The sequence below is a fragment of the Cherax quadricarinatus genome, unplaced genomic scaffold (genome assembly GCF_038502225.1).
Source record: "Cherax quadricarinatus isolate ZL_2023a unplaced genomic scaffold, ASM3850222v1 Contig1129, whole genome shotgun sequence".
Classification (NCBI taxonomy): Eukaryota; Metazoa; Arthropoda; class Malacostraca; order Decapoda; family Parastacidae; genus Cherax; species Cherax quadricarinatus.
Window position 1 is genome coordinate 32501 of NW_027196155.1, and position 19416 is coordinate 51916.

A 19416-nucleotide genomic window follows, 5' to 3' on the forward strand; every position below is an offset into this window, starting at 1 on the left:
CCACCAAGTGCTGGACACAGTGCACACAACCGAGGAAGAAGTGAAGAGGCTTCTGAGTGAGCTAGATACCTCAAAGGCAATGGGGCCAGATAACATCTCCCCATGGGTATTGAGAGAGGGAGCAGAGGCGCTATGTGTACCCCTAACAACAATATTCAATACATCTATCGAAACAGGGAGATTGCCTGAGGCATGGAAGACAGCAAATGTAGTCCCAATCTTTAAAAAAGGAGACAGACATGAAGCATTAAACTACAGACCAGTGTCACTGACATGTATAGTATGCAAAATCATGGAGAAGATTATCAGGAGAAGAGTGGTGGAACACCTAGAAAGGAATGATCTCATCAACAGCAGCCAGCATGGTTTCAGGGACGGGAAATCCTGTGTCACAAACCTACTGGAGTTCTATGACATGGTGACAGCAGTAAGACAAGAGAGAGAGGGGTGGGTGGATTGCATTTTCTTGGACTGCAAGAAGGCGTTTGACACAGTTCCACACAAGAGATTGGTGCAAAAACTGGAGGACCAAGCAGGGATAACAGGGAAGGCACTACAATGGATCAGGGAATACTTGTCAGGAAGACAGCAGCGAGTCATGGTACGTGGCGAGGTGTCAGAGTGGGCACCTGTGACCAGCGGGGTCCCGCAGGGGTCAGTCCTAGGACCAGTGCTGTTTCTGGTATTTGTGAACGACATGACGGAAGGAATAGACTCTGAGGTGTCCCTGTTTGCAGATGACGTGAAGTTGATGAGAAGAATACACTCGATCGAAGACCAGGCAGAACTACAAAGGGATCTGGACAGGCTGCAGAACTGGTCCAGCAATTGGCTCCTGGAGTTCAATCCCACCAAGTGCAAAGTCATGAAGATTGGGGAAGGGCAAAGAAGGCCGCAGACGGAGTACAGTCTAGGGGGTCAGAGACTACAAACCTCACTCAAGGAAAAAGATCTTGGGGTGAGTATAACACCAGGCACATCTCCTGAAGCGCACATCAACCAAATAACTGCTGCAGCATATGGGCGCCTAGCAAACCTCAGAACAGCATTCCGACATCTTAATAAGGAATCGTTCAGGACCCTGTACACCGTATACGTTAGGCCCATATTGGAGTATGCGGCACCAGTTTGGAACCCACACCTAGCCAAGCACGTAAAGAAACTAGAGAAAGTGCAAAGGTTTGCAACAAGACTAGTCCCAGAGCTAAGAGGTATGTCCTACGAGGAGAGGTTAAGGGAAATCAACCTGACGACACTGGAGGACAGGAGAGATAGGGGGGACATGATAACGACATACAAAATACTGAGAGGAATTGACAAGGTGGACAAAAACAGGATGTTCCAGAGATTGGACACAGTAACAAGGGGACACAGTTGGAAGCTAAAGACACAGATGAATCACAGGGATGTTAGGAAGTATTTCTTCAGCCACAGAGTAGTCAGTAAGTGGAATAGTTTGGGAAGCGATGTAGTGGAGGCAGGATCCATACATAGCTTTAAGCAGAGGTACGATAAAGCTCACGGCTCAGGGAGAGTGACCTAGTAGCGATCAGTGAAGAGGCGGGGCCAGGAGCTCGGACTCGACCCCCGCAACCTCAACTAGGTGAGTACAACTAGGTGAGTACACACACACACACACACACACACACATATATATATATATATATATATATATATATATATATATATATATATATATATATATGTCGTGCCGAATATGTAAAACTGGTCAATTAGCAAGAACTCATTTAAAATTAAGCCCTTTCTGAAATTTTCTCTTATACGTTTAAATATATATTTTTTTCACTAATGTTAATGTAAAAAAATTTAATTTTGGACCAAAAGAATCTTAGAAAACTTACCTAACCTTATTATAACAAGAGCAATTTATTTTAGCCTAACCCAACTAAATATATTTTAAATACGTTTACGATAATTTAATACTAAACAAACACAATCAAATATATTTTTTTAGTTAGGTTCAGAATGATTTTGGCGAAATTATTGCATACACAAATTTTCACTTGTCCTATATGGCAAGATGAGCGTTGCTATTTAAGCCAAGATAGCAAGTTCTGCCTATATATATATATATATATATATATATATATATATATATATATATATATATATATATATATATATATATATATATATATATATATATATATATATATACATGTATATATCTTTGCGAGGACCGACCCGACCGAGACTCAGCTCCTGACCCCATTTTCTTAGCTACTTTTATGGGTAATACCGATTTCACATTCGCTGCCTGACTACGGTGGAGTGCGGTTGTGCCCAGCACCCCTCTGCTGTCTTTCAGGCGAGCTACCACAGTACATCAACAACCATTGAGTAGTGTGGACGTGCGCTGCTCATTTTGGGATATCAAAATGGCTGAACATACAGTACGGAGAGTAAATACTATCTGCATAGAGCTGGTTCGTGGTACGTTAAGTGGAGATACGATGAACGTACTTCTCCCTAACATCATCAGGGACACATATGGTATCCCCAACGAGGAATTATATGGCGTCGCTCTTAATGGTTTGTCAAGAATCTTCGTGAAATTTCTGAGAGCCGGCTTCTACACAAGAATTGTCGAGCAGTACCAGGAACAACGCATGAGTGTGAATTCAGCGATGGATGTTGTGTTACATGATGTTTCCAAGTACTACACATGGGTGAAGGTACGGAATGTACCCTTCGAGGCTACGGCGTATGGACTACAGGAGTTTTTTCGCAGTTATGGGACAGTGCATTCTGCAACCATGGGGGTATGGAGGGATGGTCCGTATGAAGGAATGCCGGAAGGTTCTTACACCCTTAAAATGTCTTTAACAAGGCCTATACCATCCTATGTAACGATGACCGGTTGTAGAACACAGGTTTATGTGTACTATGCGGGTCAGAGAAAAACATGTCGTCTGTGCAGCTCTTATGAGCACATGGCAGCCCAGTGTCCTAGGAGGCAGGCTCCTCGAATTCTGGAAACGCCGATTGTGATTCAACAGTCGTGTGATTTGGTGCCTGGCTCTGTTGCCTCTGGAGGCCGGAGGCCTGATCTCTGGAGCAAGGAGGTCGACCGGGAGGTGGCGGAGGAGGAGACGTGTGTCACTATCCCAGGGGAGTCGGGGGAGTCGAAGGTGTTAGCTGAGGAGTCTTTAGTCCAGGAAGCTTCGACTCAGGAGGGTTTACTGGCAGATGTCATCAAGGATTTTTTGGATGGGGATGAGCCCGGTGTAGAAGGTGTCCTCAGTTTATGTGAAGTTGGAGAGCTGGAGGGACAACAAATTGTGGAGAAAGACTTGAGTAAGAAAAGGCTGGAGTGTGTGGTGGCCGTGGAGGTACACCAGGAGGATTCGTCTGAGGGTGAGATGTGTGTAAGTGGAAGTTCTAGAAAAAGAACTGCGGCATCAGAGATAGACGAGGTTATTACCCCGGGGCAGAGGCCGGGGAAGAAGTCATGGGCAGCGGTTGTGGAGCCGATGCCACATAGTGCTAGAGGTGCGCCTGAGTTGCACAGTGGGAGAGGGAGGGGGGAGGTGACTGCACAGGATAACTCGAGTGGTAAGGGAATACGCAATGTGAAAAGTGCAGCGAGTAAATCCCAGCGGCATAGGGGAAAGCCGCCACTTCTATAATTTTCAGAAGTGTCACGCTTAATGTCAATGGACTTAAGACTGAGGTTAAGAAAGTTTGGTTGGAGTGGTTTTTACGGCGGTTTGATGTAGATATTTGCTTTTTGCAAGAGCATAATCATAGGGCTGGTTGTGTGTTGCGGTTAAAAGGATATCGGATGTATGTTACCAGTGGTTTGCAATTGAAAGGTGGGGTAGCAGTGGCGATAAAGGAGACCAGCCCCTTGCGTGTCATCGGCTGGGAAGAGGGGGGGGGGGTGGGAGGGTCGTGAGGGTGGATGGTGTCTGGGGTGAGAGTCGAGCTAGTTTTGTAGGAGTTTACATGCCAGCAACTAGCAATACCAGGGTAAAAGTAGATTTTGTCAGAGAGGTATTGCTGTATCACTTGAGAGGTTTGCCTGCTATAACAGTAATAGGTGGTGATTGGAATTGTGTGATTAGGAGTGGTGATGTCGAACCGAGAGGGGCGGGTTGTGTGCCGAGTGTGCTGAGGGATGTATTGCGAGATATTGGGGTTGTTGATGTGGTGGGGAGGGGGGCATACCTAGTGGAGCACACGTTTGTCCGTAGGGGATATGAAGCGCGATTAGACAGAATTTATATTAAGCAGGGTATAGATGTTGTGAGGGTGCAAACCTTCGATGTGGGGTTTTCTGATCACAGAGCGGTAATAGCAGATTTGATGTGGGATGGAGTGGTGCGTATTTATTCTGGGTACTGGAAATTAAATGTAAGGCTTCTTAAGGAGGAGGGGGAGGGGCCTTTTTTCAGTGATTGGTGGTTGCCTTTTTGGGAGGCTAGGAACAGGGAGATAGATCTGTTAGATTGGTGGGAAATGCAGGCAAAACCGGGAATAGCGAATTTTTTTAAGGCTAGGGGACGGGAAGAGGCGAGGTGGCATTTTGGGTTGCAAAATTATCTGGAGGGACAGTTGCAGGATTGTTATGTTGGGGGAGGTGGTAGGAGGGATGATATGGACAGACTGCGGAGTAGAATAGCTGAATTACACAATGATAGGTTTGATGCAATTAGGGTTAGGGCGGGGTTAGAGGATGTTTTGTGGGGTGATAAGCCGTCTGGGTATGTTTTACGTAAATTTCGGGACCGACAGAGTGTAACCACCATTCTACAATTGGAGACAAGCCCTGGGGTGGGAGGGTATCCAGTGGGTCGAGTCCTATCCAATACGGAAAGTATGAGTCTCTATGCTGATAGTTGGTTTAGAGAGAAATGGAGTTGGAGGGAGGGGGGTTCCTGGGAGGGTATTTTTGAAGGGGGGTTCCATAGCGTTTTAAGTGAGCAGGATAGAGTGGGGTTGGAGGTTGGTATAAGTGAGGTTGAGGTGGAAGAGGCAGTTTTCGGGATGAGTACCGGGAAAACACCAGGGATAGACGGTATACCAAATGATTTTTATAGAGCACATTGGGGGTGTATTAGGCAGTGTTTTGTTAGGCTATTGGACCATATGTTAACTAGTGGGAAGTTGGGCATATCGCAAAGTACGGGTGTCATAGTTTTGGTGCCAAAGAAGGGGGGGGGTAGAGAGTTGAGTGCTTACCGTGCAATATCTTTGATGTGCGCAGATTACAAGGTTTTTGCGAAAATTTTGGGTAATAGACTGAAGAAGGTCATGGGGTCGGTGATACATGGGGGACAGTTTGGTATCCCGGGGAGGAGTATGCGGGTAGGTCATGGTCGTATTCGGGATTTCCTTGAGGGTAGTAATAAGGGAGGTATTCTAGGTCTGGATTGGGAGAAAGCTTATGATTATGTGGATAGGGAATTTTTGATTGAGAGTATGGTGAGAATGGGTTTTGGAGGGAGGGTGGTTGGATGGGTGAGGACTTTGTATGAGAATGCATCAATGAGAGTACAGGTAAATGGGAGGTTGGGTAGTTCAGTAAGCATGGGAAGGGGTTTAAGGCAGGGGTGTCCACTCTCCCAAATACTCTTTGCATGTATGCAGAATCCTTTCTATGTTCTGGTTGATGGTGGGATGGGAAGGTTGGGGGAGAGTGGAGGATATTGTGGGAATATTGTTGGTTATGTAGATGATACAACTGTTTTACTTAATGGGATTGAAGATTTAAGAAAAGTGGGAAGGGTAATTGAGATTTTTGGGAATGCTACTGGGATGAGAGTTAATAAGCAGAAATCACGGTTGTTGGAGGTAGGCGCTTGGGTAGGAGGGACCTTGGGGGAGGAGTTTGGTTGGATAACTGTAGATAGGCTAAAGATTTGTGGGATTTTGTTTTTGGCAGATGCACAGGAGAGCAGGAGGGTTAATTCAGAAATGGTAATGGACAGAGCTTTGAGTAGGCTGAGGGGTCTAAGGGCCGGGGATGTAACCTTGCATCAAAGGGTTGTGGTGGTAAATACGCTGATTTATAGTAAGGTGTGGGGAGTGGCGGAAATTTACCCATTAAGAAGTCAGGATATTATGGAAATGCAAAGAAGGGTCTTAAGGTATGTGTGGGGCTATGGGAGGGCGTGGTTGGGCAAAGATGTAGTAATGACTGCGGTAAGGCAGGGAGGACTGGGATTGATTGCATTAGGGTCTAGGGTGAAGGCGCTATATGTGAAGCAGAGGTATATTCGGGCAGCGGGGGAAAGGGGTCTTCGGGTGGGGGAGGTGATGGGGGATATCCGCAAATGGTGGGGTGGCAGGGACTTAGTGGAGTGTGAAGACATGTTGCGGTTTATGTTAAAGGTATGCAATGTTAAAAAACTCAAGGTAAAACGGTTAGTGGGTGTGGGTCGTCGTCAGGAATTAATGCAAGGGATGGCAGTGTATCCCACATATGATTGGAGAGGGATATGGGTGGAATTTAGTAAATTAAGAATACCGGCAAGAGCGAGGGAATTAGTATATAGATTTCTTATGGGGACGTTAGCATCGAAAGAGGTGCTAAGACGAATGGGTTTTGTGAAAGAGGCGTCATGCGCTTTTTGTGGGGAAGTTGAAACGGCTTTTCATGTAGTATATTTTTGTTCTGCATTGGAGGTGGTAAGATTGTGGTTGAAGAGGGTTTTCTTTTTATTGGGGGGGGGAAAGATATCACCCCTTAGGGCTTTAATGTTAGATATGGAAGGGGTACCCAAAGAGGTGGGAAGGGCTATCAGATATGTAATAGTTGATTACTTGTATGTTTCTTGGGGGATGAGGGAGGTGGAGGGGAACATTAGGATAAAAGCGTTGGCGGCGAGTTTTTATAGGACAGCATGTAGGAACAAACAATTATATGGGGGAAGGTGGGTAATTAGTTTTCCGGAGGGATATCGTGGACTTACTGTTGAACGTTTACTCCGTTTGAGTATGGGGTGAGAGGCAAGGGGTTGGTCTCTTCAGTGGTGCGCCCTCTTGGTGTGATTGGAAGCCTGGTGAGGTATGGTTGATTAGTTTGCACGGTGGTTGATGTGGGTAAAGTTTATTGTAGGAGTATGTAGACCTTATGAATTTTTGTAAAATCACAGAGTCAAAAGTTGTATGTGATTTTCGGTTTTCCCTTATTGTTATAAGAATCATTTTATATAGGAAGGTTTATATTTATATGTATAATGTGAGGTTATGTCTTATATATTTTTAATCTGAAGATAGATTTAGCCTTGTCATACACCTCTTTTTTTTATTATTGTATTGAATATGTACATTATGCACTATGTACGAAAATATATAAGTATTTGAGGGGGGTTTATATATCCCCTTATTTTGTATGGAAGGTCCTATTATATATTGAGTGTTAATCAGTAACATTAACTTTGTGTATGTAGGTGTGTTTGGGGGAACCAATGTCTTTGTATAGTTCTATCATAGATTGTAATATTTAGTTTATTTGCAGACAAGTCATTTAGCGATTTATTTCTATGTATGATTTAGTTTGTTCTTATGAATAAGTGCACATACACGTATGTGTATATGCATGCGTATATGTATACATATATGATTGCAGGACTCGTTCCTACATGTCTTATAATGACCCTGACTGTTTTTGGTTATTTTAGTAGAAATTGTTTTCAATGGCCATTCATTAGGGAAATTAATGTATGTTATTTAGAATGGGGACTGTACATACGGGGGGGGGGGGGTAGAAGTGTCAGCTGTGTCGGCACTGGCAATAATGAGTATTGTAAAGGAGTTTGAAGATTATGTGGATTAATAATATATAAATAACAAAGTGGAAAAAATAATGCAGATTGTAGGTTTGGGTTTTCCTTGGTTATAATAATAATGATGTAATCTTACTTAACATAGTTACATTGGATGTAATGTATATGGGATGAGGGACAGGTGTGACAACACAACGTTAATCGTCTGTGTTCATTTAGACAATGAGATTTATAATTTTGAGTAAGAACTGATACTGTGTTCTTTTATTTATTTAATGTATTGTGTTGTTTTAAATAAAAATATAAAAAAAAAAAAATAAGCAGAAATCACGGTTGTTGGAGGTAGGCAATTGGGTAGGAGGGACCTTGGGGGAGGAGTTTGGATGGATAACTGTAGATAGGCTAAAGATTTGTGGGATTTTGTATTTAGCAGATGTACAGGAGAGTAGGAGGGTTAATTCAGAAATGGTAATGGACAGAGCTTTGAGTAGGCTCAGGAGTCTAAGGGCCGGGGATGTAACCTTGCATCAAAGGGTTGTGGTGGTAAATACGCTGATTTATAGTAAGGTGTGGGGAGTGGCGGAAATTTTACCCCTTAAGAAGTCAGGATATTATGGAATTACAAAGAAGAGCCTTAAGGTATGTGTGGGGTTTTGGGAGGGCGTGGTTGGGTAAAGATGTGGTAATGACTGCGGTAAGACAGGGAGGATTGGGATTGATTGCATTAGGGTCTAGGGTGAAGGCGCTATATGTGAAGCAGAGGTATATTCGGGCAGCGGGGGGAAAGGGGTCTTCGGGTGGGGGAGGTGATGGGGGATATCCGCAAATGGTGGGGTGGCAGGGACTTAGTGGAGTGTGAAGATATGTTGCGGTTTATGTTAAAGGTACGCAATGTTAAAAAACTCAAGGTAAAACGGTTAGTGGGTGTGGGTCGTCGTCAGGAATCAATGCAAGGGATGGCAGTGTATCCCACATATGATTGGAGAGTGATATGGGTGGAATTTAGTAAATTAAGAATACCGGCAAGAGCGAGGGAATTAGTTTATAGATTTCTTATGGGGACGTTAGCATCGAAAGAGGTGCTAAGACGAATGGGTTTTGTGAGAGAGGCATTATGCGGTTTTTGTGGGGAAGTTGAAACGGCTTTTCATGTAGTATATTTTTGTTCTGCTTTGGAGGTGGTAAGATTGTGGTTGAAGAGGGGTTTTCTTTTTATTGGGGGGGGGGGGACAGATATCAACCCTCAGGGCTTTAATGTTAGATATGGGAGGGGTACCCAAAGAGGTGGGGAGGGCTATCAGATACGTAATAGTTGATTACTTGCATGTTTCTTGGGGGATGAGGGAGGTGGAGGGAAACATTAGGATAAAAGCGTTGGCGGCGTGTTTTTATAGGACAGCATGTAGGAACAAACAATTATATGGGGGAAGGTGGGTAAGTAGTTTTCCAGAGGGATATCGTGAGCTTACTGTTGAAAGTCTACTCCGTTTGGTGACGGGGTGAGAGGGCAAGGGGTTGGTCTCTTCAGTGGTGTGTCCTCTTGGAGTGATTGGAAGCCTGATGAGGAAGGTTGATTGGTTTGCAAGGTGGTAGATGTGGGTAAAGTTTTTTTTTTTTTTTTTTTGTTTTTTTTTTTTTTTTTTTTTTTTTTTTTTTTTTTTTTTTTTTTTGCAGGGAGCCGTCGGGGGCTCCGGGGTATGTAGACCTTTATGAATTTTGTAAAATCACAGAGTCAAAAGTAGTATGTGATTTTCTGTTTTTTCTCTTATTGTTATAAGAACCATTTTATATAGGGGGTTTATATTTATATGTATATTGTGAGGATATGTTTTATACATTCGAATCTGATGTTAGAATTATCCTTGTCATGTCTCTTTTTTATCGTATTGAATGGGTACATAATGACCTATGTACCAAAATATAAAAGTATTTGATGGGGTTTATATATACCCTTCATTTGACTGAAAGGTCATATTATATATTGAGTGTTAATAGGTAACATTAATTTTGTGTGTGTGTAGGTGTGTTTGTGGGAACCAATGTCTTAGGTATAGTTCTATCATTGGATGTAATATTTTTTTAGTTTATTTGGTGAAAAGTCATTTAGTGCTTTATTTCTATGTATGATCCAGTTTGTTCTGTATGAACAAATGCACATACACGTATGTGTGTATGAGCATGCGTATATATGTATATATATGTATGTGTATATGTGTGTATATATGTATATATATTATATGTGTATGTATATGTATATATATATATATATATATGTATATGTTTGTAGGACTCATTCCTACATGTTTTCTATAATGACTCCGACTGTTTGTTTGGAAGTCGGTTGGTTGGGTTTTTTTTAGTAGAATTTGTTATATCAATGTGTTACAATGTTTTTTTTGTGTATCTGACATTGTCTGCCACTTCTGTTTTGGATGTTATGTATTTAGTTTGTCTAGTTTTTTGTTTTTAGTGATAAGTCTTTTTTGTTTGTTTGTTTGTTTGTTCTAGTATAATCCAGTCTGTGCTGTAAGAACATATGTGCACTTACATGTATGTGTATATGTGCATGTGTATGTATATACATATATACATGATTATAGGACTTATTCCTATATGGTTTATGACTCCGACGTTCTATTTTGTAGTCGGTATGTTTTTTTTTTCCCGTAAACGGGTTGGGTTTCTTACGGTAGAATTTCGTTATATCAATATGTTAAAATGGTTTTTTTGTTTATTGTAGTGTACTGACATTGTCTGTCACGGTTTTGGATTTGCTAATTGTCGGCTTGTATCAAGTGTAATGTTGTTTTTAAATAAAATATAAAAAAAAAAAAAAAAAATACCGATTTCTGCTTTCTTTGTCCTTATTATATCTACTCTTGAAGCTGTGTATTGAGTTTACCTCCACCACTGCTACATTTAAGTCATTCCTCTCTTCGACCACTCTGAGGTTTAAAAAAAAAAACTTACTTACGTATCTAGTGCTAATCTGTGTTTTCGGCTTCTAGGTTTATCACCATTATCGTCGTCCTCATAACTCAAACAGTTTGTCTTAACTGCCCTATCAGTTCCTCCTTAGAGCTGTTTGTAGTAACTAAGTTTGTTCTTTGAGTTCTCTATTGCAGTGTAGTCAAGGTCTATTCCATCAACCTCTCCTTACAGTGCATTCCTCTCACTTCTGGTACTAACTTAGTTACAGATTTTTGGAACCTACCCATTCACCTACCCATCAATCCACCAAAAAAATCCCCCACCCACACTACCACACACACCCACGCACCTGTCTACTCACTCCAGACTAGGGATTACCAACAATGTACCCACGCTCGGCAATGTTTCACTGACATTGGTCCAAATGGCTTGGAAACTAAACAGGCGGTTCAAATTATGTCTCAGAGGAATGAGTCCCACCTGTTAGTCTTATGTTGGTTGAGTTATCCCATGTTATTTATCCTGTTGTGAGTCATTAACCCTTCCCACATATTTTTAATACAACTTTTTTATTCTAAGTACACGTATGGACTGATATTATCGATCTCAAGGATGTAGTTTTCTTTAATCTTCTCAACTTTCCTAAATATTTAATTGTCTTCATTTTCATCGTTCTCTCTCTCTCTCTCTCTCTCTCTCTCTCTCTCTCTCTCTCTCTTTCTCTGATTGTGCCCTTTTCCAATTCCTGGTCCTGGGTAAGGAGTCCTGATAAAATTCCAACCTGTTATCCTACCTCAGAGTATTAACAGGCTTAAATACATTATCCTACCTCAACTCATTTCAAAGCCAATACTATCTACTGTATACTGCCACCTGCCCCCAGGATGCACCCTGAAGAGTCTACTAACATCTAGTCACCTATTTACTGCTGGAAGGTGTGAGGAGATTTGCATATTAGGTTAGCCTTGTTCTCAGACAAGGCTAAACTAATATGCAAATCTCGCGTATCATTGGTTGTAAACTCAGTGCTATACCATTGATTTGTAAGTTACCAAACCTTTGCAGGTAATTTCAGGAACCCTTTTCCCTTCATCAACCTCGTCTTTCTTCAGTCTTACCACTATTACTACTAATAATAACAATAATAATAGTAACAGCAATACTATTACTACTACTGCTACTACTACTACTACTACTACTACTACTACTACTACTACTCATTGTCTGCATCGCTATTGGGCCGTGCAGACCTCCTGCGCAAACGCTCTTCAGTTCCCTGACAGCAGTAGTGTGAGGTGGTGCTTGTCGCGCCTCTGTCGTCAGACCAGGAGAACTACTATTAGTCAACATGGCGTGCAGTTACAGACGCAGGATTAACACTGTCGGTATTGAACTTCTCAGTGGGGCAATAACGCCAGCCTCAGCCCAGGTATTACTACCTAAAATCATCAGAGACACGTATGGCATTCAGGATGGAGAGTTGTACGGCGTAGCATTGAACGGAGCACGTAGATTTTTTGTGAAACTGCTCTCAGCAACGGTTTACGAGTCGTTGGTCAAACCGTTTTTCAGGACGTAAGTCTTGATGCAACACCAGCTGTGCGTGTGAGGATGATCGATGTATCCATACATTATACATGGATTAAACTGCGTAATGTCCCCTTTGAGGCGGATGAGACAGATATCAGAAACGTATTTGAGGAATACGGAACTGTTCATTTGGCCCAGCATGGTAAGTGGGTGTCGGGTGCCTACACAGGTATGCCGGAGGGCACTTTTAACCTAAAAATGTCATTGCGACACCCCATACCGTCTTACGTGTACCTAAAGGAATTCAGGACACAGGTCATGGTGTCATACGCGGGGCAAAGGCGTACCTGCCGACTATGTGGGGAATATGATCACATAGCGGCGGAGTGTGGGAAGCGGCAACGAGCTCCTGGCCCAGAGGCGGAGACATCCGCTTCTACACCAGGGGACGCAGGTGTTGATCAACGACGTGAAGGAGGGCGTGGTCGTCTATGGAGCGAGATAGTGGATGAGGCGTATAAGGCTGGGGGAGAGGGTGAGGCCCTTGACCAGTTCCCTGGTCCAGACACACTTCCAGGGGATCGAGTTGAACAAAAAGTACAGGAGGAAGTGTTGGAACTTGAGGAGGAATTAGCCGAGGTTCTGAAGTCCTTGTCACCGCCTGAGGAGGTGGCTGCTCCTGGCAGGGTAGTAGAAGATGGGGTGAAGGCTGTGGGGCATCAACAACAGAACTATTCGGACGAAGGGAGTGACAGCGTGACTGAGGTGTCACCGAGATCTTTGTCACTGTGTACAGTGGAGGTAGAGGTACATTGTGAGGCATCCCCAGACCAAGCCATGGAGGATGCGCCTGTCACAAGAAAGAGAGCCGCTGCATCGGATTCAGATGATGTCCTAACGCCAGCGCAGAGGACTGGGAAGCAAATATGGGCAGAAGGTGAAGGTAGTGGTGGCCATGACAGGAGGCACCGAAAGAAGGGAGGGGGGAGAGAGGGAAGTGTGCAGGTGACAAGTGGTCCCACACGTTCTGGTGGCCATCGGAAGAGTGAAGAGAGGAGGCAGGGGTGGAAACTCTAATAGGCCTCCGGTGTATGACAGTAAACGTTAATGGTTTGTGTAATAGTGTAAAGAGAGAATGGTTTCGAGAGTTTCTGAATAAATTTAGAGTGGATGTTGTGTTCCTACAGGAGCACAATTTTAAGGAGGGTAGGGTGTTGGAGATGGAGGGGTTTCAGGTGGTAACCCTGCCATCTGCCCGTTTGAAAGGGGGGGTGGGTATCTTAATTAGGGAGGCGAGCCCGTTTGTTTTGCAGAGAAGTGAGGGGGGGGGAGGGGGAAGGGTGTTGCGCGTAGATGGTTTGTGGATGGGAAAACGTGTGGCTTTTATTAGTGTATATGCGCCTGCAGAGAGTAATGTACAGGTGAAGCAGGAGTTTGTGTGCGAGGACCTTGTGTTTTTTTTCCGTGCTTTACCGGAGGTGGCAATAGTAGGAGGTGATTGGAACTGCGTCATTAGGAGGGCTGATGTGGAACCAAAAGGGGCAGGTTATGTGTCGGTGGCCCTACGAGATTTATTGAGGGATATTAGGTTAAGAGACGCATTCGAGGGGGGGGCGTGGGAGACAGAGTATACATTTGTTAGGAGAGGGTATGCAGCGAGGTTAGATAGTGTATCTTTCTCACGGGGTTGTAGTGAGAGCTTTCAAAACTGTTGAAGTTGCATGGTCAGATCATAGAGCAGTGTTGGTGGAGGTTGGGTGGGAGGCGCTTGCAGAAATATACAGGAGTTACTGGAAATTAAATATAAGTGCATTGAGTGATGAGGAGGGGTTAGAGGGATTTTCTGGCCTATGGAAGGAGCTTAGTGAGGAGGCACAGGGAGTGGAAGATGTTGTACAATGGTGGGATTGTGTTGCCAAGGAAAGGATTAGGAAATATTATGTGGGGGTGGGCAAACGTATAAATGATTTTAAATATGGGCTTTCAAATTATCTGGAGGACAGGTTAAGGGGCTGTTATGAGAAGGGGGCTGTGGGGGGCAACTATCCTATGGATGAAATTGTCGAGGTCAAGGGGAGACTGAGGGAGTTACAAAATGAGAGGTTTCAAGCGGTAAGGGTGCAGGCAGGGGTAGAGGAGGTGCTTTGGGGTGACAAACCATCGGCGTGTGTGTTGCGACGTCAAAAACAAAGACAGCAGGTTACAGCTATTCCGAGGTTAGAGGTACACGAGATGGCGGGGGGTTATAGAATGGGTCAGGAGATACTAACTACAAAAGGAATGTGTGTGTATGCGGATAAATGGTATGAAGGGTATTGGACAAGTGGGAAGGTGGGAAATGTGGATTTAGAGAAGGTGTGTGAGTATGTGACGTGTAATTTAGGGAATAGTGATAGAAAGGCTTTAGGGGGGGTAATAACTGAGGAGGAAATAGAGTTGGCTTTAAGGGGAATGAGGAAAGGCAAAGCACCGGGAATAGACGGTCTCCCGGCTGAATTTTATCTCCAACATTGGGAGGTGATAAGGGGTTTCATGGGTAGGTTATTTAATCAGATGAAGGAGAAGGGTGTGATGGGGGACAAGCAAGCAACAGCAGTTGTAGTGTTGGTCCAGAAGGGTAAGGGGCAGCACACCCTCAAGGAGTACCGTGCCATATCCCTGTTATGTGCTGATTATAAGTTGTTCGCTAAAGTCTTGGGTAATAGGTTCAAATGTGTGGTAGGGAGAGTGGTTTCGAAAACGCAGTATGGTTTGCCTGGAAGGTCGATGATTGAGGGTCATGGAATACTGCGAAGTTTTGTGGAGTCAAAAGGGGGGGGAGGGAGGGCGGCGTTGTTGGCTTTAGACTGGCAGGGGGCCTATGACAGGGTGGAACGAGGAGCATTGGGAGCTATACTTAGGAGGCAGGGTTATGGGGATGAAATAGTTAATTGGGTAACCACGTTGTACAATGGTGCCAAGATGAGGGTACAGATTAATGGATGCTTGGGGGAGGGGATTGTAATGGGTAGGGGACTTAGGCAGGGGTGTCCCATGTCACAAATGTTGTTTGCGTGCATTCAGGACCCCTTCTATAGAATGGTTGAACGTTGTGTATGTGACACGAGTGGAGGTAGGGGGGGTGGGGTAGGGAAAGTGTGGCCGGGAATAATAGGATACGTAGACGATACAACAGTCCTGGTTCGGGAGGGGATGACGTTGGGTGTTTTGGATGCTGTTGTGCAACAGTTCGGAAATGCAACAGGGATGCAGGTAAATAGAGAGAAGTCAATGATCATGGGGTTGGGTGATTGGGTGGAGGGGGGGGGGAGATGTAACGTTGTGAGAAAACAAACGGTGTCTTTAAAAATTTGTGGTATCACCTATAAGGGTGATTTGGAAGCTGCTCGGGAGGAAAACTCGAATAGATTAATGGAAAGGATTCAGGGGCGCCTGGGTGCATTGCGACCTCATCATCTAACTCTCGTGCAACGAGTGATTGTTATAAACGTATTATTGTATAGTAAGGTTTGGCACGTAGCGGCCGTGTTCCCATTAACAGGGACGGCGATTGTGGGAATTCTGAGACGAGTGTTTAACTTTTTGTGGGGTTCAAGGTGCGATTGGCTGAGGAGAGAGGTTGTAATGTTACCTGTGCGCCAGGGTGGGTTGGGGTTGATGGATCTGCGGAGGAGGATTAAATGTGTGTTTCTTAAATGGGAGGTTTTGCGCGAAGGTGTGAGTGGAGGGCAGCTGGGAAAAGTACATGATAGGTTGGGTAAGTTGTATGGTGGTGTGGAGTTGAGGGAATGTGAAACTATTTTGAGGGCTTTGATGTTGGTTAGAGAACCCAGGAAAATTCGAGTAGGGGTTTTGTGTAAGCTGCTTGCAGACAGGATTGTTGTACCAGTTGAGGGATTGTTCCCCATGTACGCATGGACGAGTATTTGGTATAGGTTTAGCAGGTTGAAGTTAAAGCCTAGGGTAAGGGAGGTAATGTATCGTTTTTTGCATGGCATACTACCGTCGGGGGAGGTTTTAAGAACCAGAGGGATAATTGGGGGCGGAAGGTGTGGAATCTGTGGGGAGGATGAGACGGCGTTCCATGCTGTATACTTTTGTGGGGAACTGGAGGGTGTTAGGTATTGGTTAAGTAGGGTAGTACAGGGGGTGGGGGGCAGAGGGGTGTCGGTTCTGCGTGCACTAAGCCTAGATGTGGGAGGGTTCGATGAGTGTGTTATACGAGCTTTGGATTATATAATAGTGGATTATATATATATATCGTGGGTGATGAGGGGGAGGGGGAATTGTGAGGTGCGGAGGAGAGTACTAGCGGTAACGGTTTATTGTACGATGTGTCGTAATAGAGAACTGTATGGGAGGAGGTGGGAGAAGGATTTTTCGGAAGGGTATAGAATGTTAACGTTAGGTTTTCTCATCAATCTACGACTTGGGCTGAGTGAGTAAGGGGGGGGGGGAGTTGGGGATTACATACGGGAAGGGGGTTTTCAGGGGGACACAGCGGGGTCGCCTCCTGGGGAGGGGTGTGAGTGTAGGTGTATGTGGGTATATGAAGGTGTAGATGAGTGGCATACATGTATGTAGCATGCAAGTGGGCACAGAAACCAAAGGTGATATCAAGTAATTGCGTAGTACCTAAATGGAGAATTCTGTGTTTGATGTGTCAGGGTCGTCATGACCTTCTTCATGTATTAAGTGTGAATGGTGTCAAGATTATAGTTTTAAGACCGTGAAGAGCTTTAGGGCTTATGTAGAGTGTGCGTTTATAGCCTTTATTGGGCATAAATCATGTGCGATAATTGTATCGCAATGAGAGGTTATTAAATTATGTTTGTGTTTAGTGTTGAGGGTTTTTAGCGAGTGTACTGTCTTTATTTTAGCATTATATAATGTGCTCATCCAGTTGCTGCTAGATGGAACGATAATGACTTCCATAAATTTGTAATGCCTCGTTAAAAGTTTGTAATGGGATAGTATGGTTTAGTCTCTTACTTTATATAATGTGCTCAGCCGGTGGAAGAGGCTGTATTAATATTTAGTAATATTTGTTAATATTTATTTAGTATAAGTGTGAGGCTTAGGATTTGATTTTTGATTCAGGATTTGATTTTGATTTTTTTCAATGCTTTAAAAGAGATTGTAGTGAGGCACATATGTATGTGCTTAGGTACTTCTTATTGTATAGGGGTTAATTTTGGGAAGAGTATGTGATTGTTTTTAACTGAGATTGGGATGTTAGGTTATTACTCTGTTTATCTCCTGTGAAGGTTGTGAACCTTTGTCATATGTCCGTCATAGTATGTTAACTATACAAATCTGAAAGTTGTATATAGTTTATATTTTATATAGTTTATATAGTTATAGTTTATTTTGTTTATCATAGTATGTTGTATGGAGGGTTTTGTGTGTATATGGGTTGCCTCTTTTATGTCAATTGCAATGTGTTGTTAATAATTGGCTGGTGTATGTTGTGTAGGATTGAGGTTCCTACTGTATCCATTTTATATCTTAATTTAATATCAAGCTGTAAAGTTTTTAAATAAAATATAAAAAAAAAAAACTACTACTACTACTACTACTACTATTACTACTACTACTACTACTACTACTACTACTAATAATAATAATAATAATAATAATAATAATAATAATAATAATACTATTACTACTACTACTACTACTATTAATAATAATAATAATAATAATAATAATAATAATAATAATAATAATAATAATAATATTACTACTACTACTACTACTACTACCAGTACTACTACTGCTGCTACTAATACTACTACTACTAATAATAATAATAATAATATTACTACTACTACTACTACTACTACTACTACTATTAATAATAATAATAATAATAATAATAATAATTTGTACTTGCTTCGGCAGTACATATACTAAAATTGGAACGATACAGAGAAGATTAGCATGGGCCCTGCGCAAGGATGACACGCAAAATCGTGAAGCGTTCCACATTTTTATCATTCGCTGCCTGACCACGGTCGAGTGAGGTTGTGCGCTGCACCCCTCTGCTGTTCAGGCGAGCTACCTCAGTTCGTCACAACCATTGAGAAGTGAGGACGTGCGCTGCTCATTTACCAACATGGCGCTGCAGAGCTACAGACGCATCAACACTGTTTGCGTTGAGTTGACCCGTGGGGCTGTCACTGGAGCCACGATGGACTTGTTACTACCGGCGATTATCCGTGATACCTACGGTATCGCAAATGAAGAGATATGTGGTGTAGCACTTAATGGGACGACACGGATCTTCGTTAAAATGACGTCAGCAAATGTTTATGAAGCGGTGGTGGATAAGTATCAAGAGACCATTATAGCCGTCAATTCAGCTGTATCAGTACGTCTACATGATGTATCACGACACTACACATGGGTTAAAATAAGGAATGTGCCTTTTGAGGCGAATGAATTTGTTATAAAAGATGAACTACGTAATTATGGTACGGTTCATATGGCCTCTGCAGGTCGGTGGGCCGCTGGACCTTATGCTGGAAGTTTGGAGGGAACATATTCAGTCAAAATGACCTTACGCCATCCCATACCGTCCTATATTATGTTGCAAGCATTTCGAACTCAGGTATATGTAACATATGCGGGGCAACGTCGTACGTGTCGGCTGTGTGGATCGTATGACCACATAGCGGCACAGTGTGATAAGCGTCGTAGGAATCTCCAAATATCGCAACAGCAACAACCGGAAGAAGTCGAGGAAGTGGAGGGACGAGAACAGTCTTATGCTCACCCGTCTCGACAACGGACATCTTGGAGTGAAGAGGTAGAAAAAGCGCAGGAGAAGGCTTTGGAGGATGCAAAACAGCGAGAAGAATCACCATCACTGGATATAAATAAAGTATTTGAAGAGACTCTGCCCACTATGGGGGACGAGGATGTAGCGGCGTCTTTAGTGAAGGCACTGGATGTATTGTTAGACGAGTCGATCGTCAACCGTGTGGAGGAACCAGGTGCAAATTTGGGATCGGTTGAGCATCATGGTGAGGCGACGGATGAAAGCATTGAGTCTGGGGTGTCGCATGGCATGATGGTAAATATAGCAGAAGTGGAGGTGCATCATGATAGTACTAAAGAAATCCCAATGCAGGTGGAGGGTAGGACGCGAAAGCGAACTGCGACCCCACCAGACTCAGACGACGTGCTTACTCCTGCC

General features: G+C 43.4%; 1 non-coding gene across 1 annotated transcript; it reads left to right on the forward strand.

The window, feature by feature from the left end:
• The first annotated feature begins 18103 nt into the window (after positions 1-18103).
• On the forward strand, positions 18104-18210 carry LOC128690986 (U6 spliceosomal RNA). The gene has a single exon (XR_008407383.1). It is a non-coding gene; the product is annotated as a U6 spliceosomal RNA (small nuclear RNA).
• The last annotated feature ends 1206 nt before the right edge of the window (positions 18211-19416 follow it).